Below are 24,639 nucleotides of genomic sequence, written 5' to 3'. Positions count from 1 at the left end.
TCTTGAGTTTTCAACTCCAAAACGAACCAAGATCGAAGAGTTTGTTAATGATTGGTGGAGAAGGAGAGGGAGGCATGTGGGAGGAGAGGGAGGAAAAACGTGTGAACAGTGGCTAGGGTTAGGGTTTTTCCCTTTTTATATTTTAGGATTAATTCCACACTTAAATAAAATAATTAAAATTTGTGGTAGAAAAGTATAGAGGTCAAAGAATAAATTTGTAATAGTCGAGACCTAAATTCTCGAGAAATAAGAAATAAATACTAGAAATTTATGAAGAATGAAAGAGTATTTTTATTTCTTGAATAAAAATAAATACTGTATAAAGAATTTCAAGCTAATGAATTACAAAATGCTTGACGATTTAAAATAAAGACAAGCGAGATACACGTCAACAAACTATTACATGAGGAAGAAAGAATGTTCACAAATGGAGCTACTCTATTACACTACGAGGGGGGAAAGAGAGCTAGCTCCGGCACTTTTAGCACCGGCCGTCGGCTCGACTACTGACGGGAGTTGGGCCGAGACGGTGTGCTGGTCGCTTGAGATGGTTAGCCAACTCAGGAGAAACAATAACCAAGAGAATGCATAAGATGAGTAAGAAAGCTAGCAAAACAAAGTCAAAGAGAAATACATGCTTCATAGGAAGAGGAAAGAGGCAGCGGGACCTTTCGGGAAGAGTAAGATAGACTCACCAAATGGGGCAGTCTGTAGAGGTTGCAGCAACCTACATTTCCAGCCCTTGTACAGCGGCTACGAGCCAAGGAAAGGCCACGACCACAACAGCCCTGCACCTCTGTCCCTAACAAATTGTTGCAGCCTCTAACGGTACACTCTGCAACACCAGCAAGCAACAGAATTTGCAGGAGGTCAGCCAATGTATAAGCAAACTAGAGATCTCTTTTCCTGGCACAAAGCAACAGCCCTGCAGCTTTCAGTTACACCAGTGTTGTTAGGGTCGAGGGTCGCACCGGGTCGATAAGGTGAAAATTCGGGTCGCGGGTCGACGAGTCGACTGGGTCGAGAGACCCACTAATCTAGGCTAATTTTTTTGTCTTTTAATATTAAATCAAATAAATATATTACTCTAATGTTTATAATATATCAAATAAAATAAATGTCGACGTAATTCATGTGAATAGAGATAAAGTGGAAAATAGAAATTATCAAAATATCAAAACAATTCATAAGTCATAAGTATAACACAAAATAAATAATTGAAATCATTGTCTAAATACTTTTTTAGTATTCAAAATTATATTATGAAAATTAAGTATTGATTTTTATGTTGAATAATATTTCTTTATAATAATACTTCTTTTATAATAATATAATTTGTATATTGCAATAATACTCCATGGAATAGGTGTAATTAACAAAAAACTAAGTGTTACTAAATGTATTAAAACATACTGCATCATACGAAAAAATATTCATTAATATGTAAAGAAATAGTAATATACAACTTGTCAAGACCAACTAGCAAACAGAAGTGGTCCCCACCTCATATGCAAAAGCCCATTCACTCTCTCTCTTTCACTTTCCTCTTTCACTTTCCCTTCCCCATTCTCTCTCTACGCTGGTTCCGTCGAAACAACGACGATCTTCTTCTTCTTCCTCGCCCCAGCTGCTCGCCCCAGTCGCTCGACCCAGCCGCCTCAGCCGCTCGACCCAGCCGCCTCAGCCGCCCCAACGGCGACCCCTGAATCTCGTCCCACCCACCCACAATGGGGCGACGTCGGTCTCGACCCTTGCGACCCGCGACCCAAGCGCGCTCGGGGCGCGATTTTAACAACACTGAGTTACACAACCAAACAAGGGCTCCTTTTCTGCCACAACAAACAAGCCATTATTAACTAAAGTACTAGCACCACAAGGAGACAAATGCAGTTAAAGTTGCTGCAAGATAAAACAAGATTAAAAACAACCCAAATCAGAACCTCACGAGTACACACTCTCATCTATAAAGGCAGCCCCTCCATACTTACCAAATCCCATCCACATACCATTAAAGGAATTCAGCAACACAGCAATTACAGGAACAAGTAGCAATCTCAAGTGCTTATCAGTGCAGAAACCCACCCACAAGAGGTAAGACCATTACCCTTTGCATCAATTAAGAATCATCACAGACAGAAACATCATCAAGTAGAATCTATAACTTTAGGAACACTAGAAATAGTAGCAACAACCAGTAGCTCCAGAATCGACTAAAGTTCTTTTCAAATGCCTTATAGGCATATACTGAAACAAGCATAATATAACTGGGCGATATGCTTAAGATTTTGCAGTTCAGTCTCTAGTTTGAAGCTCATAAGAGAAACACAATAATCTGCCCATTTCTAAATCGTGTTATAAGAACCGGTTTCGTCTAAGGAAAACATAAACGAGCTAAGTTAAGGACTTAGCTGCTGCGTCGCGAAGGAGAGGCGGCGAAGCCGCTTTCGAAGCATGCGCCTCGAATCACGCCGGACAGCAGCCCGAGTCCAACCCGACGGCGTTTTCCCCGAGAGGCGACGCCCCTCTTCTCTGCTCCGATGGCACCGGGACGGCGAGGCAGACAGTTACACAGCCGCGGCGCCGGCTGGGTACGGCGGTGAACGACGGCCAGCGGTCGTTTCACTGAGGAAGAAGGTGGCGTCGGAGACGGCGGACGCCTCTGTGAGGCGCGGCAGGGGCGGCAGCCTGCAATGTCATCGAGAGGAGGGAGAGAGATGGAGAAGTTAGGGTTTGAGATTTAATTTGGGGAGAAAAAAATTCAATTTGGTGAAGAGATGAGAGAGAGGCAGCTGACAGTGTAGACGTCACCACGGTTCCGGAACCGGCGGTTCACGGTTCGGAACCGCCGGTTCCGGTTCAATAAATTGATGAACCTGAACCGGCCCGGCCAAGGTGTGGCGGTTCCGGTTCGTGAACCGTGGAACCGCCGGTTCAAGTGAACCGTGGAACCGCCGGTGATTGGCCGGTTCCGGGCCGGTTCCGGGCCGGTTCGGCCGGTTCGGCGGTTCGTTTTGATTTTTTTTTTTTTTTTTTTTGCATTTTGTAAATTGTAATTCAAGTTTAAAATGTAAAAAAACTTGCGTAAATAACATTAGAATGAAGCGATGTACAAATGTAATTTTATTGATACAAATTACAACTTCAAAATTACAAATTACAACTTTAAAATTACAAATTACAAGTTAAAATTTACAAATTACAACATAAAAATTAGAAATTACAACTTCAAAATTATAAATTACAAAAGACTTAAAGTCTTCATTACAATTTACAAAATTACATATTCGAAATAAAGGGGAGAAAAAAGAAATAAAGGAAAAGGACTTGAGCTCAACTTAAATTTAAACTTAAATTTAAAATTTAAGTTGAAATATAAGTTGAGATGCCTACGTATCCTCAATGCTCAATTGCATTTTGGAATCAAAGTCCACGTAGTTCTCTTACCTTGCTTACCTATTTGGCTTGATCGGAAGTATTGGCGCCTACTCTTCTTCGTCGGGGAAGTAGTCTTGGTCGGGTTGTACTACTAGTTTGTCCCAATCCGGTTCTTGGTCTCTAATTTCGGCGGAGCACCAATCATCAAGTAACATGGTGGCTTCCATGTTTTGTCCGGTGAGCCTACTTCTTCGGTCGTCCAAGACGTTGCCTCCAACACTAAAGGCGGACTCGACGGCGACAGTGGAAGCCGGAACCGAAAAGATCTCCTTGGCCATTGATGCAAGGATGGGAAAATCTTTCTCGTGTGAAGACCACCAATCTAGGACGTCGATTTGTTGGGGAACGGGACCTCCTTCTTCCTCATTGAATGAAAAGTGTGAGTCTAAATATAAATCTAACTCACTTACCGAATGTGCCGTCCTTCCTCCGCTGCTGAAGGCGTATAGGTCCGCCAATTGGGATTGGGTGTCGGGGTCATCAACTTGGAAGAAGCCAAAGTTCTGTGTTTGACGGGGGGGTCTAGGTCGAACTTGGTGGGTAGTGTTGTACTTGACTTCGTAATCGTGAAAGAGAGACCGCAAGTCGAACTCAAAATTTCTTTGGAGGCTTGGGAGGTGGGGGAGGTTTATTTGGAATGTTTGGGCAAGGTTTATGTAGTTGTCGTCGTCGTCAGTTTGCAAAGCTCGGAGTGGTTCAAGATCAATAGAAGCTAAACTGTTGTAATAAAATTCTAAAATTTTGAAAGTACCAACTAGTTTCCACTTTGGATCCAAAACTTTGGCAAGCAAAAAAACTGTTGGGATCTCATTGAAATACTTGAGCCATTTTTCAACCATGTAATATAAAACACACATAAGCTCAAGATTGTTTGCGGAATTTTTCATTGCAGTTTTAAAACCAAGTGATATGATCATGCAATGTTCTAAAACACGAACGGATGTGCAATAATACACACCCGATAACTCCATAGTTGCACTTCGAAAATTTTTGAATAATTTAAATAAACTCAGGCTTTGTTCCCAACAAGAAGATGTTAGATATAAATCATCAACAGGGTAAGTTCTATAAAAATCAACTAAATAGTCTATATGCTCCATTGTAGATTGCAACATGTCATATGTAGAGTTCCATCTAGTAGAAACGTCCAAAGTAAACTTTGTGTACCTTATTTTCTTCGAGTGGCAATACTTCTTCCACGCCTTGCCAATTTGAGGCTTCCAGTGGATCAAGGATACAGCTGTAGTAATAGGTTGAATATGTCTTTGCCATAAAGACAAAGCATCTTGTACACATAAGTTTAAAATATGACAAATACATCGTTGATGAAAATACTTACCACTTATCACCGGGGAGCAAGCCGCAATTAAATCGGATATTAAAACATATTAAAACATATTAACATATTAAAACTTACTAAAACATATTAAAACTTATAACATATAAATCAAAGGAAGGACGACGCTGAGGCATTCCACAATAGGCCATCTTGCACAAGGATATAAGAAAAGGCGGTAGTCCGCACATAATCTTTTTCCGAGCAAGTATACCAAATGGTGCTCTCAAATTAAAGACTTATCATATAACATATTAAAACATATTAAAACTTACTAACATATTAAAACTTATATCATATAACATAATAAAACATATTAAAAAACTACTAACATATTAAAACTTATTATAACATATTAACATAGTAAAACATTTAATTTAGAAGTTTAGAACTTACTTGTAATCGAAGAGCGGCTCGCCTTCCCACCTCCTCCGCAACTTGTGCTCTAGAAGGGGCACGACGACGACGAGAGTCACTTTGATCTTGGGCAATTCCCTTGCCCCGATCACCACCACGACGAGATGAAGACATGATATTATGGAAATTGGAAGTAGAGAATAGAGAGTAGTGTTTATGTGATATTAACGTAAACAAGAACAACGTGAGTAAATTATGAGCGCAAATAACGTAAACAACTTGAGAGAAAGAGGATGGAGAATAGAGAAATTGAGATTGAGAGAGAAATTCTTATCAACACAAGAATGGGGTAAGTAGAAAATGAAGATGAGGGGGTTATTTATAGGGGAAAAATGTGATTAAAAAAAGAAAAAAAAAAGAAAAAATTTCAAATTTTTGAAATCCGGCGGAACCGCCGGTTTACCGCCGGAACCGCCGGTTTACTCGTTGAACCGCCGGTTTTTGGTCAGAAACCGCCGGTTTCGTCAACGGTTTTCTGACAAAAACCGGCGGTTTCTGACCCGGTTTCTGAAAAGGCTACATCTAGGCCGGTGGTAGCCTGAAAAGGTGTCGGAACCGGTGAACCGCCGGTTCGGAACCGCCGGTTCCGGTGAAAACCGGCGGTTCGGAACCGCCGGTTACGGTTCGCAAATTTCATGAACCTGAACCGGCCCGTCGGAACCGCCGGTTCCGGTCACGGTTCGGAACCGCCGCCGACGGTTCCGGTTCCGGTTCGGAACCGCCGGTGACGGTTCCGGGCCGGTTCAGCCGGGCCGGTTCGGTTTGGTGATGTCTAGCTGACAGACTGGGAGTGTAGTCTTTGGGCCAATATTTTTTTGGGCCAATGCAAATAAATTCCTTTTGGGTCACAAATTAATTGAATTTATGGCCTCCCTAAATTAATGATTAATTGAGCCTATTCTATTAATTGGGCCAAAATATTAATCGGGCTTTTTTTAAAAAAAAAGAGAGAAAAAGAAAAGAAGAGAATAAAGGAATTGGGCCACTGCTTTGAATCTGGGCCATAATTCTTCGAATTATATTGAGCCACTACTCTAAATAAATTCAGGAAATTAGAAGAGAAATTTCCCTAAGCCACAGAAGAAAAGAAATTTATTAAGCCGTGTTGAAATAGTATTCAGTAAATGACTAGACGAGAATTTTATTAGCCAAGTAAGTATTTCAAAATACTTAAGGAAATAATCCAGGAATATTATACCTGAGCAGTTCGGCAAGACTCCAAGTAAATTAAATCGTTGATTTAATTAAAGATTTAAGACTCCTAAATTATAGAAGACGAGAAGTAAAATAGTAAGCACACGCTTAGGCATGCATACATGCAAGATAAAAAATTACTTAAAGCCTAATTTAAGTATATTATTTTTATAAAGGAACGTCGTCGCACGACGAGTTATCCCAAGTCAGGAAGCGCCCGTTTGAAAGAATTAAGCAGACGAGGTGGGCTTTCTCTTCTTTCTTTTAAAGCGTGTTTTATGTGAAAACATGATTATTTGAATGAGTTGTCATGTCATGTTTTGTTTTATGATTGCCTATCTGTTGGCTATGCCAACCAATTAAATCGAATTCGGGTCCCAGTAGGTCAGTAAATCCTACTCGGACTAGTGTACACATAGGGACCGTGAGCTAGCGCCAGGTTGGCCGGTCCAGGGGTCGTGAGCTAGGGCCAGGTTGGCCGGCCCAGTGATCTTGGAATGTGGCCACATTCCCGATTCACACAGTTTGATATGGCATATCATCAGAAGTTTAAAAGACTGCAGTCTATTTGTAACATCCCAAACTTTTGTGACCCTTTCCATATATATATTTATTTGAAATTTCGATTATGAAACTTTTTGTTTCTATGTGACTAAGTGTATTTTGTGAAATAATTGTCGTGGTAATGTGGAATGAAGTGTTTGATATTTGATATTTTCCAACGTGGGGAAATAATCATTAGGATCATGCATCTATATTTTTTCGAGCCAAGCTATTGGAATTTTCGCCCCTTTCTAATTATTGAAATAGAATTCCATTACTTGGATTTAATTAATTGTTTTGGGATATTTATCCACATTAAATCCAAACCAAATAATCCCTAAATTTGTACTACATGAAATTCGAACTCTAGCCTATTATCCTTGGGAGTTTCGAAAATCCCCTATTTAATTGGTGCCTTGTTGACTCCTTTCTTTTGAATTAAATCCAATTAAGTCATGCCACATTTTATTTCTTCACCCAAAATAAATTGAGAGTTGAAATATTTCCTTGGCTATTTAAGCCTAATAATTTTCGGCCCCTTCACTAAATTTTGGAGGATAATTTATTTGTTTCCTATTTTGTGGAATCCCTTTTATTCAATTAAATACCATCCTAATACCTATGTCTAATTAATTAGAGATGTGAATATTTCCTTTTGTTCCTCATCTATGCCACACGCCCCTATACCTTATTTTTCCATGTGGGAATTTATTTAATCGTTACCTATTTTATGGGAACCTTTTTCCTATAAAGAAATTACCAAATTTAAATCCTATTCTACTTAATTGAGGATTTAAATAATTTCCTTGTGCATTATCTCTCAAATTTTCGTCCCTTGCACCATTCTTTCCTACTTGGAGATTCAATTTATTTTGTTCCCTTGTTTATGGAATATCCATTATTTTGTTTCCTAAATTGTGGATTTATTTCTCTCCAAGTAAATATCAAATAATTCCTTGTTGAATTTCCAGCCATAATTTTCAAAAATTTGGCTTCTTTAATTGTGGGATATTGATTTATTAGCCTATATTTTATTCCTCCACAATTAATTAATTATTTCACCTATGAACTTAACCCTAGACTATAAATACCATCTAAACAAACCCTGGCCCCCATTCTCCCTCACAAAAAAATCGTCCACCTCCCTCTCTCCCTCACTCCACACGTTTTTTCCCCCTCCCTCTCTACAATCTCTCCAAAAATCTTCCATTCAATTCTTGTTCTTGCATCCGTTGAAGTTTATTTTCAAGAGTCTCCGACGAATCGCATCGTTTCTTGTTTCTACCGATTCATTTTTGTCAAAGAAGGTATATTTGCTTCACTTTCCCTCATTCTTTTCGTTTGAACCATGTTCTTGAATCCTACATGCATGTAGTGGGTGTAGGAATCATAGATTGCAAAATTTATCGGTGGGAATTTGAGTTTGCATGAGAACTTTGATAATTATGCGATTTTGGTTGAGTTTATGTGAAGTTTGATTTGAATCCTTGGTGAATGATGTGAGTTTATGTGCAAACTTGGGTACGAGAATCTTGTCAAGCATGATTCTGTGTTTGAGCATGTTTGATTGTGTTAGGCGTTAATCTGATGTTTACCCTGTTACTCTGAAATGGTTTTTCGTGAACTAAACCAAATGTTTTCTTTTGGAAGTTAATTGGTTTTTTAATATTAATTTTCTCCACTGCTTCTTTTGAAAAATCCTTTGCCATAAGTCGTTGCTAATTAATAATAGATTTATAACATTAAGTTTCTTTAAACTAAAAAATTGTTGTCTAAACTTTTAATGAACTAAAATATTATTCCTTTAAGTTAATTAAGTTTTCATATAAAATGTTATCCTTAAATGTTGTCTTTAATGTTATCCCGTGGTCACAATCGCCTCGTTTGTAGTACCCCTAGTTTGGGCGGTCGTGACACTATTTCAGAAAGAAATAACAGATTTTAGTGACCGGGACTTATTTTCAAAAAAACCCCGCGTTCACTCAGCTTGGCTGACAACTAAAAGAAAACAGTTTTCTGCATAAGCCTACTGAGTATATCAAGTACTCAGCCCTGCATATTATTTTCCTTAATGTGCAGGTTGATCGTTGTCAAAGCCGAGGAGGTGTTGGGACAGAAGGCTAAATAAGTAGGAAGATAGCTGGTGTAGTATTTCTTCATACATATTATATCTGTCTTAGTACTCTTCCGTTGCGCAAATTTAGAACTTACTTTAAGCAAAGACAATTGTTTCATAACTACTCTGATTCGGTATGATTTGTACCCTCAACACATTTCAGACAATGTTTCCTTTGATTTAAGCATCTTATGATGAGTTGAGACAGCTTCAGTAAGTTTTAGTCGCGATATAGCTACATTTTCTTTGACTAGGGAGATGTGGTCATGACAGAGTGGTATCAGAGCACCTTTCTTTCGCTCTGACCCAAGAATCTTCCTTCTAAGTCTCAGTCCAGAACAATAGTACTAGGCTAGGAAGTGAACATAAAGATCAGTACAAGATCCCAACACCTCAGCTCGACACGATCAACCGCACCAGAAACAGGGGTCGAAAATGTTATTCAAAATGTTTGCGTGATGCAACGTGATAGCTGATACTTTGCATGAGATATGCTTAATGTATCTGTGATTTTTATCAAAGAGCTTGACAGAAATGTATAGCTGTCATGTGGACAATGTATGCGAACCTAGAGTGCTTTAGAAAAGTACCTTAGGTGAGACACATGCGACCAAGAACTAGTAGAACGAGAACTTGGTACCTCCTTCAAGGGCGACGAGACTAACTGAACCCATCAGTTAGGGAGAAAGTAACAACGAAACAGGGAGTACCATTGTACGACCTATGTCACGACCGCCCTTCTAGGGTATAATAAATGCGGGCGATCGCGACTTAAACAGACTTAAATATAACAAGGAAAATAGACTAGGGTTTCATCATTAAGGCTTGACCAACATATTAAACGAGCAATTGAGTATAAAACAAGATGAGGGCTCGGGTTTAAATAATGAGTTGGGCCAGACATTAATATTAATGGAAAAGATTAAGAGTTTGACATTATCCATCAAGACTTTAAAATATCCAATAACGGAACAAATTCAAGTTGAAGCCCAATTGCTAATAAGTAAAAGAAATATCGCAGCGGAAAACGACCAAGAGAAAGAGTGAAGTCATGTGTGAAGACACGACGACACTCGGGGTTTCAAGACAATATTATCATTTCGTTTAATTTGCTCAACACGGCCAACCGCTCGTCGCCGCTCAACCTGCACATAAGGAAAACATATGCAGGGCTGAGTACTTATAAAATACTCAGTGGACTTATGCCGAAAACATTTTTAATAAAGATATAGTTTATCATGCCATACGTAAGTAACCATCGGGGTTTAGCTTTAGAAAGGCCCGAGGCACTCAAATCATTTCCCATTGTAAAATTCGACTATCAGTCATTTTCCCATAGACAATAGCCATATCTGCCAATACATGACAAGGAATGCGGCCCGTACGCTAGCACACGATCTACCATAGGTGTACACTAATCCAAGTAGGGTTTGCGGCCCTACGAGGACCCGAATTCGATTTATATAACAGTGGCAACAGCCACATCAGATAGGCACGTTAAAACAAATCACGGCATGATAAATACTTTAAACCACCCTTATAGCTCCACAATCATACGTAAAAGAGTTTAGTCAAAGAAAGCCCACACATAGTGTAGGGTAGAAAAGAAGCCCACCTCGACCGTTTAGATATCAACTACTGCCTTTCCTTTGTTATCACGCTTCGCGCACGAGTTATCACCTTTAGATAATGTATATATCTTATCAATCACAACCATTGACTTAATATTATGCATGTCCCTATCGTTTTCCCTTTTCCCATCTTTGAACAACACATCATGTCATCACATATATCAATCATGTATATCACTTATAACAACATAGTGTTTTTGTAAAGGTAGAAATCTGGCAGCACTGCGCAACCATTTTATAAAAATTGTTAAAAATTCACCCGACTTTCGTTGGGGCTAAATTTTTACCACAACGCAGTGGACTCATCAACTAACTTCCAGTTTAAAAATCATGTTAAAATAACGTTTTTAGGTCAGTCAAATAGAAAACGTAACTCACTGGTCGAGAAAACACTTTCTGCCTGAAATGCGCAGTAAACTTTAAAAATTCACCATAAATTCATCTTTCGTCCAAATGGGTTGAAATTCGCACAAAATACAGAAGACATCATGAAGTTTACTCAGGAAAAAGAATCGATCAAATCGAAGTTCATTTGTTCGGTCAAATACATGTCGGAACATACTGTCCGAACTTACAGCTTTTCATCAAACAATTCATTCAAAACCCCTTAGATTAAATCACACATCCAAACACAAATTACCACCGATTAAATCCCTTAGATTTGAGATCCCTCCACTCACTAGACGCATGAGGGAACAAAAGAAGAGTTGAGATGGAGAGGAATGAAGAATAGGGTCCGATTTTTACCTCTCTTGGACGAAACAAATGGTAGGAACGAATAAAAGTCTTGATTCTTCAATAATCTCTTGGATATTCGAAAGGATCTTGAGTAGAGTGGAAGAACAAGTGTGGGAGAAGTGGAGCAATGGAGAATGGCGTGTGAGATGAGAGGGGGCGTGTGAAATTGAGTGCTAGGTTTAGGGATTTAGTTAGTCTCTATTTATAGGCTTAAGGAATAGAATATCCCACAATTAATTGAAGATTTGGGAGAATAACTTAAATTAAGATTTGAGAGATTTGGGGGATGGAAATTGGCGTGAATAATGAGGGAGAATAAGGGAGAATATTTCAAAAATCATGGCCATTTAATTAGCCATTGATTTAATTTAGTATTTTCACGGAGCAGAATAATATAATACGGAGCAAGAAAATTAATAAAAATCCTCCCACAAGCTAGGAGATTTCGAAATCTCCCCTAGGAATAATAGGGGCCGATTCTTTCATCAAGAAATAGGATAATTAGGCTTGGATTTAATTGGGTAATTATCCCAAGTAAATAATTAAATCCAAGAAAATAATTCCTCTCCATAAATTCATAGTGGTCGAAAATTCCAATAAAATGGGTAAGGCAATTATTGATGATCCTATTAAAATCTCACTCCCCAAAATAAAAATATAATTTGCGGCTATATTTCATTCCGCATCGATTAATTAAGGCCACGTCATCAATTCGACAAGATTGACTATTCCACCTCTCAAATCCAAAACAAAATTAGGTCGCATAGAAATCAAGCAATTAATTCACTCGTCAATTAATCCACAGACTTCACGGCATTAAAACATTTAATGCAAAATTTTAGGGTTCGAAAATTAGGGTTCGAAAAGTAGGGCGTTACATCCTACCACTCTTAAAAGAAATTTGGTCCCGAAATTTGGTACTCTCAAGGGAAGAGTTCTGGGTACAATTCCATCACCTTGTCCTCAAGCTCCCACGTGGCTTCCTCGTGTCCGTGGTTTCTCCCAAGTACTTTCACGTAAGCAACTGGTTTATTTTGTCACGTTCTGGACCCTTTCGATCTAAAGTCATTTGGGGTCTCTCCTCGTAGCTCAAGTCAGGGTTCAACGCGACTTCTTCGTAGTGAATCACATGCTTTAGGCCAAAAACGTGTTTTCGCAATTGTGATATGTGAAAGACGTTGTGCACGTTTCCAAGGCTTGGGGGTAGCGCCAAACGGTACACAACGGGTCCTACTCCTTCTAGAATTTCATAAGACCCGATAAATCGTGGCTTCAACTTTCCCTTGACACCAAAACGCGTTATCCCTCTTGACGAGGATACTTTGAGGAAAGCTTTGTTGCCAGTTTGAAAATGCAAGTAGGTTCGTTGGACATCCGCGTACGACTTTTGTCTGTCCTGAGCTTCTTTGATCTTTTCACGAACTTGTCGAACAATTTTAATCATTTCTTTAACTGCATCAGGTCCAAGTACTCCTCATTCGCCAACTTCGTCCCAAGAGAGCGGCGATCTACACTTTCTCCTATACAAGGCTTTGTACGGCGCCATGTTTATTGTTGTTTGGAAACTGTTGTTGTAAGCTAATTCGATCAGCGGTAGCATTGATTCCCAACTTCCTCCGCGGTCGAACACCACGGTTCTCAACATGACCTCGAGAGTTTGGATCGCCCTCTCGGATTGTCCATCGGTCGGTGGGTGAAAAGTCGTGCTAAAATTCAATCGAGTTCCAAGCTCGTGTTGCAGACTCATCCAAAATCTTGATGTGAGTTTCGAGTCACGGTCAGACGTGATCGTCACTGGGACTCCATGCAGTCGCACTATTTCCTATATGTAGATCTGAGCTAGCTTGCTCGATCCAGGCGTTGCGGGAATCGGTAGGTGAGTCGGTCTATACTTACCCATATGGCAGTATTCCCTTTTTGCGTCTTTGGCAAAGCTGTCATAAAGTCTATGACAATGTGCTCCCATTTCCACTCGAGAATTTCTAGTGGTTGTAACTTTTCATATGGTCGTTGATGTAGAGCCTTCACTTGCTGGCAGGCTAAGCAGCGTTCCATAAATGTCGCTATGTCACTCTCCATACAATTCCACCGAAATGACTCTTTCAAGTCTTGATACATCTTCATGCTTCCCAGGTGAGCGGTGTATGGAGTCTCATGAGCTTCACTCATGATCTCGTTCTTGAGTTCCACGTTGTTTGGTACGCACAGTCTCTCTTCAAAAGTGAGAGCGTTGTCGGATTCCTCACTAAAACTTCCCGATTTTCCAGTTCTCACTTTAGTTCGAAATTTTCCAACTTTCGTATCCATTCGTTGTGCTGCAACGATTCTTGTTCTTAGATTAGGTTCAACCATTAAAGTGGCGATTCGCGCTTCCACTGTTTCCGGTGCTCTCACCACTTCCAAGCGCATCTTACTAAACTCGCGAACCAGGATTTCTTCTATGGTGAGAAAGGTGGCTAGTTGGGAATGACCCTTCCGGCTCAAGGCATCTGCCACTACATTTGCCTTGCCAGGGTGGTAGTTGATGCCATAATCGTAGTCCTTCACCAATTCGAGCCATCTTCGTTGTCGCATGTTTAAATCTCTTTTGCTCGAAGAAATATTTCAGGCTCTTGTGGTCCGTAATGATTTCACATCGAACTCCGTAGAGATGATGCCCCCAAATCTTTAGGGCATGTACTACTGCACCTAGACCCAAGTCTTGGGTTGGGTAGCTCAACTTGTGCGGTCTCAATTGTCGTGGCGCGTATGTGATAACTTTGTTGTTCTACATCAACACGCATCCTAGTCCCACATTCGAAGCGTCGGTGTAGACTACGTAGTTCACTCCAGGCTCCGGCACAGCTAACACTGGCGCGGTGGTCAATTTCTCCTTCAAGGGTTGAAAGCTCGCTTCAAACTCCGGGGTCCAATTGACTTTGACTCCTTTCTTGAGTTGTTGGGTCATTGGTCTCGCTATCTTGGTGAATCCTTCTATGAACCTTCGGTAGTATCCTGCCAAACCTAGGAAACTCCGAGTCTCGTTCGGTGACGATCGTGACTTCCATTGTTGTACAGCCTCAACTTTGGCAGGATTCACTCGGATTCCTTCTGCCGACATGATGTAACCAAGAAAGTTGACTTCTTCCAGCCAAAACTCACACTTGCTGAATTTAGCGTATAGCTTCTCGGTCCTCAACGTCTCCAAGGTGATTCGTAGATGTCCCTCGTGCTCTCTCTCATTCTTCGAGTAGACAAGCACGTTATCGATGAACACCAAAATGAACTTATCCAAGTACGGATGAAACACTCGATTCATCAAGTCCATGAATACCGCAGGTGCATTCGTCAATCCACACGGCATTACGACAAACTCATAGTGACCATATCTCGTATGAAAAGCCGTCTTTGGTATATCCTCTCTTCGGACTCTCAACTGATGGTACCCGGACCTCAAGTCCATCTTAGAGAATACACCGGCTCCTCGAAGTTGATCGAATAGGTCATCTATCCTCAACAGTGGATATTTTTTCTTGAGGGTCATCTTGTTCCCTATAATCGATACACATTCTCATCGATCCATCCTTCTTTTTCACAAAAAGCACCGGTGCGCCCCACGGTGAAACACTGGGTCTAATAAGACCCAGGTCCATAAGCTCTTGGAGCTGTATCTTGAGTTCCTCTAACTCCTTAGGCGCCATTCTGTATGATGCCTTGGACACAGGTGCCGACCCTTGCTCTAGGTCGATTGTGAACTCCAGTTGTAGGTCAAGGTAAAGTTTTGGGGAAAACGTCGGGAAATTCTCATTCAACGGCAACATTCCCCACTTTACTTTCTCCTACCTCTTCTCCCTGTAGTTAGGCAAGATAGGCAGGACACCCCTTTCTTACCATCGTACTAGCTTGGAGCGCGGAGATGATAGATGCTCGCCGGTTCATCAAGATTCCATAGCATAAGGTGGGTTCCTTGCCCTGGGCTTGTAGAGATATCTGTCTCTCCTTACAACGAATCATCGCAAAAATTCATGGTTAATCAAACCATTCCTAGAATTACGTCGATATCCCTCATCGCCATAACTTGCAAATCGTGAGCGACTAACTTAAGTTCTCCCATGAAAATTTCTATTAACTCTTCTCGTTTTGTCTTCTAACTTCCACACGATTTTTTTCTAATATTCATGGTATTATCACACATTTCTTTTCTCGATCGTATCGCCGTCCCGTGGCTCTTTCTCGTCACCTTTCATAGGTTCTTTCTTGCCGACGATATTTATTTTGTGCAATAAACTCTATGAAGGGGCTGGTACTTCCTCTATAATTTCCTCGCACGATGGTGACGGTAAATACATCTTCTCATATTCTTTATTCGCTTATCGTTCGATCGATCGTTCACTCATATATGTATCTCGTCGGTTATGTCGATGCTTCTGGTAGGTGTGTCATTTTTTAGCCTGTCCGACCATAGAAACTTATTCCTTGCATATATCCGAGTCGACTACTGCATTTCCCTACTGTCTAGTAACAAGGATCCGAAATTTGACCCAACAGTCTTACTTGGATATGAACAGATTTCAAATTGTTGCAACATTGCTAAGGATGTTTTTAGTCGGGAAGGCTCCAAAATTAATCAAGGAAACAAGAACAACAATGCAATGATTGAGTTCCATTGGACTCAACCCGTCCATTCTGAGAATCAAATGGTTTAGAGGTATCAAATAAAACCCATAGAGATTTAAGAATTTACTTCTGATGAAAGCTCGAAAGAACATGAGATAGGTCATGGAAACAGGATGAAACTGCAAAAATTCTCAAATTCCATAGCCGGCTGCTAGATCACAATTTGCAAAAATTTCGGACAGCAATGAATGATATCGTTCAAACGGGTCAAGGCCTAAAATAATCAGTCGCGGCAGGATTTAGAAACATAGACAAATGTCATGAAGTAGTACAAATAATGGTTCAACAACATCATGGTATTGGAAAAACATGAACTCACATCAATGGGTTCGCGGGTTTGTTAAAGACAACTCAAAGTGAATGGAATTTTTCAGAAATTTAACAAGATCAACCATTAAGGAAGAAGAGAACAAGATAGTCTTAACTAGGTGTTGCAGAAAGAAAAATCATTGAGTATGAAGCAATATATGTAGTGAAACCGAGTTAAAAAGAATTTCACTTCTGCAAGAAAGAACTTGCCACATACATGGTTACCGAATAAAGAGGTGAGCTAGTAGTTCCAAGAAGAATATTCCATCCTTTGAAGACAACATGTATGGAGGTGTGATTATACTGAAGGTAATAAATGCAAACAACCTTAGGAATGAAGTTCAACGACGGAAGTTCACAAGGTCAAGATATTGTCCTTACGAAAGATGAATCAAAGAAGACGACTAATCAAGATGTCCAAGGTCACGAAGGCAAGTACAAATTTTCAAGAACTGAAAGCGAGTCATGACTCGATAATGGACATTACTTGCAAATTGGGAGTCAACCAAGGTGTTTAAATAGATAAGGGCTCATGTTTATTCAAAACGTCCCGAAAAGAATTTATAATCCAAGTAAGTACTGTTGATTTAAAAATCGTTCATTCAAGCTATAAGGGTCGCACTCCCTCGCACATTTTTCACGAGCCCGAACATGGTAACATCGTTCTATGAAATCGTGGATTCCAAGTTGAGATTCATCGTATTGTCGAAATTAATAACATTTTTTTAGTCGCATCTTCAAAGTCTTCTTGCCATGCCACGTAGTTTTCGAAAAGCATTGCCATTTTACACATGGTCTTAAGGTGTCGTAAACGTCATCGTATTTGTGTCGCATCGCCACTTTGGCATGCTATGCAAGACTGCATGGTTTTATTAGATCTTAGGTATGATCTCGCCATTGTGAGGATACACCAAAGTTCGAAATATATATTTTCGTTGGTTTTACCACTCAGGAAAGTGATATTGCAGTTGTCAACTTACAGTTATAATTTCAAGCATAGCTTGAAGCCTCGTACTTCAACGTCTATCTGATCATTACCTAACTTAAGCTTCATCTGGCTCCTACGTTTGCAGCTAAGTTCAAAAGTTCCACATTCCACTTTAATAGTGGTTCTATACGATACCTCGTACTTCACCGGTCATGAATTTTCACCACATAAACGTCATGCATATATTGCACAATCAACACATTTATTCGTATAAATCATTTGGTGTTCCATAGCATAACAAACATCGTACATTAATATATGTGAATAGTAACACTCAGTCAATCAATCATCTATGGAATCGCATTTCATAAATCATGCAGTTCATGTTCATCTGTATCACAATAAAAACTCGCAACTACACGTGTATCATGCTTTGCATTTCACAGTTTCATAGTCATGAAATTGTAACCGCCTAGGCATAAAAGTTTTGTCGTTCATGGAAGCAGCATATATTTTCTTCAAGTAAAAATTTGCAGTTTCGTGGACGTAATAGCAAATCTCAACATCAATGAATACAAGTTCACAATCATACTTCAATATCCAGCATATTCAAAGCCATCATGCCTCACTGTTAAACAAAAGCAATTGTATAATCTCATAGTGTCTCACGGTTCATATCTTCACAACATTTTCCAAAAGCCATGGTATTTACTTATTTTCCATAGGTGTTGTTTCATAGTATAATCGAGTAATCACACGCATACTTTACGTTTCACAATTCATGTGATTTCAATCATTTAGAATTTCCTCATCGGGGTGTGCACAACAATATTCATCATTTTTTTGGCATAGTAGTATTAAACAATTTCATATACATGTATTTTCATCATCCCACACTTCAAACAACATTTTCGAAGACGTCATATTATCTTCGATTTCCATCGAAATAATTTCATTATCACAAGAATAATATTCCCATCGAAATTTCCAACATTTCACAGGTTCGGATCAATATAAATTGAGATACTTGTTACCTCATTCTTCGTGGTTGGGCAGAGACGAGTCGTGGTGTTGAGCCTTCGACAATTATCATTTAGTCAAATTACACATGAATAGACTTTGACTCAACAAGACTCTTGGGTCCAGAGCGGAAAGAACTGAGGCTCTGATACCAAACTGTCACGACCGCCCTTCTAGGGTATAATAAATGCGGGCGATCGCGACTTAAACAGACTTAAATATAACAAGAAAAATAGACTAGGGTTTCATCATTAAGGCTTGACCAACATATTAAACGAGCAATTAAGTATAAAACAAGATGAGGGCTCGGGTTTAAATAATGAGTTGGGCCAGACATTAATGTTAATGGAAAAGATTAAGAGTTTGACATTATCCAGCAAGAATTTAAAATATCCAATAACGGAACATATTCAAGTTCAAGCCCAATTGCTAATAAGTAAAAGAAATATCGCAGCGGAAAATGACCAAGAGAAAGAGTGAAGTCATGTGTGAAGACACGACGACACTCGGGGTTTCAAGACAATATTATCATTTCGTTTAATTTGCTCAACACGGCCAACCGCTCGTCGCCGCTCAACCTGAACATAAGGAAAACATATGCAGGGCTGAGTACTTATAAAATACTCAGTGGACTTATGCCGAAAACATTTTTAATAAAGATATAGTTTATCATGCCATACGTAAGTAACCATCGGGGTTTAGCTTTAGAAAGGCCCGAGGCACTCAAATCATTTCCCATTGTAAAATTCGACTATCAGTCATTTTCCCATAGACAATAGTCATATCTGCCAATACATGACAAGGAATGCGGCCGCAAACCAGGTCACTAGACCGGCCAGCCCGTACGCTAGCACACGATCTACCATAGGTGTACACTAATCCAAGTAGGGTTTGCGGCCCTACGAGGACCCGAATTCGATTTATATAACAGTGGCAACAGCCACATCAGATAGGCACGTTAAAACAAATCACGGCATGATAAATACTTTAAACCACCCTTATAGCTCCACAATCATACGTAAAAGAGTTTAGTAAAAGAAAGCCCACACATAGTGTAGCGTAGAAAAGAAGCCCACCTCGACTGTTTAGATACCAACTACTGCCTTTCCTTTGTTATCACGCTTCGCACACGAGTTATCACCTTTAGATAATGTATATATCTTATCAATCACAACCATTGACTTAATATTATGCATGTCCCTATCGTTTTCCCTTTTCCCATCTTTGAACAACACATCATGTCATCACATATATCAATCATGTATATCACTTATAACAACATAGTGTTTTTGTAAAGGTAGAAATCTGGCAGCACTGCGCAACCATTTTATAAAAATTATTAAAGGTTCACCCGACTTCCGTTGGGGCTAAAATTTTACCACAACGTAGTGGACTCATCAAATAACTTCCAGTTTAAAAATTATGTTAAAATAACATTTTTAGGTCAGTCAAATAGAAAACGTAACTCACTGGTCGAGAAAACACTTTCTGCCTGAAATGCGCAGTCAACTTTAAAAATTCACCATATATTCATCTTTCGTCCAATTACGTTGAAATTCGTACACAATACAGAAGACATCATGAAGTTTACGCAGGAAAAAGAATCGATCAAATCGGAGTTCATTTGGTCGGTCAAATACATGTCGGAACATACTGTCCGAACTTACAGCTTTTCATGCCTTTAAAAATTCGAATTAGGGTTTATCCCTATTTATTCAAAATCAACTTTTTCATGGTTTTAACACACAAACATGCTCGAGAGAGTCCTTATACTCATGTTTTCGTAACATCATATATCATTCACCATAGATTCATTAAATCATCAAACAATTCATTCAAAACGCAAATCACACATCCAAACACAAATTCCCACCGATTAAATCCCTTAGATTTGAGATCCCTCCACTCACTAGATGCATGAGGGAACAAAAGAAGAGTTGAGATGGAGAGGAATGAAGAATAGGGTCCGATTTTTACCTCTCTTGGACGAAACAAACGGTAGGAACGAATAAAAGTCTTGATTCTTCAATAATCTCTTGGATATTCGAAAGGATCTTGAGTAGAGTGGAAGAACAAGTGTGGGAGAAGTGGAGCAATGGAGAATGGCGTGTGAGATGAGAGGGGGCGTGTGAAATTGAGTGCTAGGTTTAGGGATTTAGTTAGTCTCTATTTATAGGCTTAAGGAATAGAATATCCCACAATTAATTGAAGATTTGGGAGAATAACTTAAATTAAGATTTGAGAGATTTGGGGGAAGGGAATTGGCGTGAATAATGAGGGAGAATAAGGGAGAATATTTTGAAAATCATGGCCATTTAATTAGCCATTGATTTAATTTAGTATTTTCACGGAGCAGAATAAAATAATACGGAGCAAGAAAATTAATAAAAATCCTCCCACAAGCTAGGAGATTTCGAAATCTCCCTTAGGAATAATAGGGGCCGATTCTTTCATCAAGAAATAGGATAATTAGGCTTTGGATTTAATTGGATAATTATCCCAAGCAAATAATTAAATCCAAGAAAATATTTCCTCTCCATAAATTCATAGTGGTCAAAAATTCCAATAAAATGGGTAAGGCAATTATTGATGATCCTATTAAAATCTCACTCCCCAAAATAAAAATATAATTTGCGGCTATATTTCATTCCGCATCGATTAATTAAGGCCACGTCATCAATTCGACAAGATTGACTATTCCACCTCTCAACTCCAAAACAAAATTAGGTCGCATAGAAATCAAGCAATTAATTCACTCGTCAATTAATCCACATACTTCACGACATTAAAACATTTAATGGAAAATTTTAGGGTTCGAAAATTAGGGTTCGAAAAGTGGGGCGTTACAACCTATAGGCAGCAATGAAAGGAAGTCCATTTCCTTTGAGCACACAGATAGTATATATAAATATACATGTATACTAAACGATGAACCAAAAAGTTCCCAGTGTCTTTAAAAAGACCCAGTCATAATGAAAATAGTGTACCTTCGATCCTGTTCGGGAGATACATCCCTACACGAAAAGAGATCGTACCCGCGATCTAGTAAAGTGATCTAAGCTAGTTTAACAGGTCCAAGTGGCTACGTGACCCAGAAACGATACTTATAGCGTGCTATGAAGCACGGTGGAGAATGCAATGTTTTAAAAGAATCAATGTTCTAAGTTATCGAGAACAATATGAAAGTATGGCCTCCAGCTACAATTATCAGTTTAACAGCACGAGAAACCCCAACATGGAATGTATGGTTTCCTAGAACATAGTTATCATGTCCGAGCTCCAAATGAACCAGCAAAGAAGTGTCACATAATGTCACGACCGCACTTCCTAAGGATAGAAAGTACGGTGAGTCGCGACTAATGGGGGAATAAAGAAGCGGGGAAGAAAGGGGAAAACAATCAAGGGGTACGATATGTAGATCAAAAAATGAACTTTATTACCAAATTATAGTCTGAAATAACGAAGCAACAAAGTTCGTAGGAAAAATAGTCCAACAGAATAAAGATAACATCAGAGTTCTAAAACTTGATGTAGCGGAAGCATTTGAGAGTCAGCTACTACTATGTATGAAGACACAATAGCAACCGGAACATTTATTGAATATGATCTCGGTCCAATGCTCAACATCCTCCGTCTCCCGTCCACACTCAACCTGCACATAGGGAAAACATATGCAGGGGCTGAGTACTTGATGCACTCAGTGAACTCATGCCCAAAATACATTTCATCAATAAAGTTATGTCAAGCCATCATTGAGTGAAACTCGGGTTTTACTTTAAAATGCCGAGAAACACTAAGATCATTTCCATAAATAAAAAAAAGGTGCCTGCAGGCAAATATCATCGTCATCCCCCATCATGTACCATATCTGAACCATCATGTGAAACGAGAATGTGGCCACAAACTCGATCACTAGACCGGCCGACCCAAAGGACGGCTCACGATCCCCATCAGTGCACTAGTCTAAGTAGGGACTCACTCCCTAGTCAGACCCGAATTCGTTAACCATCAAAGTCTAGTAGGACATTATCCTAATAGACAATTAGATAGGCAATTCAAAACATAAAATACGGCATGACATAACATTCAAACTACCCTTATCTCTCCATAAACATATCATTGCAAATAAAAGTGTTTAAGTAATAGAGCCCACCTCGTTCGTTTAAGGCCTTAACTTGTGTTCCATTCTGTTCTCAAAAAGCGTGCGTGAAGTCACCCACTTCGACTCAATCTTCCATTCAATTAATTTGGACCAAACCAAAATAACTCCAAGTCATTCCCTTTATCAAAACAGTAGGCCTACAAATTTAAATTAATTCCTTTGGCCCAAAACATTAAATAAAATACGGCCCAAATCCTTAATCTTCATTACCTTACGTTAAATTCTAGGGATTGAAATCCTCTTCTCAATTCAAAACACTGTCGTCTTCTTCTCTCTCTGTTCACTCTTCTACCGTTCCACATCTCTTCCCGTCGTCACCTTCGCTCCGGCCGCTTCCGTCATGAGCAACCGAGACTGCTGCTGATGTCCGCCGCAGCCTCTGCCCGAAACACGATGGCTTCAGCGCCGCACCGTCGTCCACGCAGCTGCTGTCAGCTCAGTCCCTACTGTTCGGGATTCGTCGAGCAGACGAATAGTGTCATCGTTGTCCCGATCAGCATCGCACCGCTGCTGCTCTCTCGAAGTTTCATCAGTGCGCTGCTGCTGGCCGCCGGTTGCGAGGTTGCTGATCGGGCAAAGAGGCGTCCCTGCAGTTCGCCGCTGCTCCGTCTGCACAGAGCCTTCGGCTGCTGTTCGCCGCTGTCCCGCCATCACTGTTGGAGAGGTGGTGACCCAGCCGTCGCGGCTCACGCTGCTGCTGCCGCTGGTCTCCCCATCGGATCATCGTCGTTCGCCTTCTCCCTCCTACCTCATCAACAATCAGCGCCGCCGCTTCTCTTATTCCTAACTCACTCGGCTCTCTCTCCTCTCTCTCTCTTTGTTGTGAAGTATAATGTGAGAAAAGGATTAAAGGGGCTAATGTATTAACTTGTTTGACTCTTGGGTTGTAGAATTAATGGTGGAAGAGGGAAGGTGAAGAAGGTGGAAATGGAGGGTCTCTACTTGAAGAAACTGTCGGCCATGAGGGAGAGGAAGAAGAAGAAAGGATTCTTGGGCTTGCTCCCATTTGTTTGGAAAAGAATTTGGGCTCCCACAATTTAATTAAATTTGTTTTGGGCTCATTTAGTTGTAAGACCCACACTTGTATAATTCTTTATTGGTTAGACTTTTTAAATGTTGTGGCCCAAAGCCATTTTATATAAACATTTGGACTTTGATTTATTTTTTTGTTCGTTTTCTTTCGTTTAGACAAATTATTATTTGCCTCGAAGTAGCTTGGTGTTGTTCCAAGTACTATAAAAAGTACGGGTGTTACATTCTACCCACCTTAACAGAAATTTCGTCCCGAAATTTGCTCATCTCTTACAAACAACTCTGGGTACTTCTTTTTCCTTTTATCCTCGAGTTCTCATATAGCCTCCTCATAACCAGCATTGTTGTTGCTCGGGCACTCTTTGGCAAAGTGTCCAACTCCACCACATTTGTAGCATACATTAGTCCCAATTCTGCATTCACCCCAAATGATCCTTTCTTTTAAAGTTATCATCTAAGGATAGATGTTTCGTGCGTTATTTTTGTTCAAGCATCTCACCCTGGAATGAAGAAACATAGTAATTTGCAATCTCGTCAATCTTTCGAACTAGAACAAGTCGTGCTTCACAGGGTCGCCATTGTCTCGTCGTCTCATCACCACTTGAAAATTCGCTCTTTTTTATGCCTCATTCGTTCCATCGATAAATATATTGCCTTAAAAGAAAGCATAGTTCGCGCGTATATGACTAGCCTACATCTAAGGCCTTTGAAGTCTACATCCCAATCATACTCCATTCATCATCACGTCCAACATCAATTGCATAAACATTTCTCATTTCAAAACATTTTACCTTCTCTCTTGTTGAGCGCGGCGAGACGGAATGTTGAGCCTTCAATGAATACTCTTTTAGTCTAGCGAAATGAGTCTAGACTAGAATGAATAAGAGACTTCTGTCACGACCGCACGTCCTAAGGATAGAAAGTACGATGAGTCGCGACTAATGGGGGAATAAAGAAGCGGGGAAGAAAGAGGAAAACAATCAAGGGGTACGATATGTAGATCGAAAAATGAACTTTATTACCAAATTATAGTCTGAAATAACGAAGCAACAAAGTTCGTAGGAAAAATAGTCAAACAGAATAAAGATAACATCAGAGTTCTAAAACTTGACGTAGCGGAAG

At 39.8% G+C, this 24,639-nt stretch overlaps 1 long non-coding RNA gene across 1 annotated transcript; it reads left to right on the top strand.

Moving 5' to 3' along the window:
• Positions 1–1,821: 1,821 nt before the first annotated feature.
• Positions 1,822–23,598, top strand: LOC121797327. Its single transcript, XR_006049821.1, has 3 exons — positions 1,822–2,091; positions 6,559–6,625; positions 23,376–23,598. It is a non-coding gene; the product is annotated as an uncharacterized LOC121797327 (long non-coding RNA).
• The last annotated feature ends 1,041 nt before the right edge of the window (positions 23,599–24,639 follow it).

The sequence above is a fragment of the Salvia splendens genome, chromosome 1 (genome assembly GCF_004379255.2).
Source record: "Salvia splendens isolate huo1 chromosome 1, SspV2, whole genome shotgun sequence".
Taxonomy (NCBI): domain Eukaryota; kingdom Viridiplantae; phylum Streptophyta; class Magnoliopsida; order Lamiales; family Lamiaceae; genus Salvia; species Salvia splendens.
This window is presented reverse-complemented; position numbering and strand designations above follow the sequence as displayed.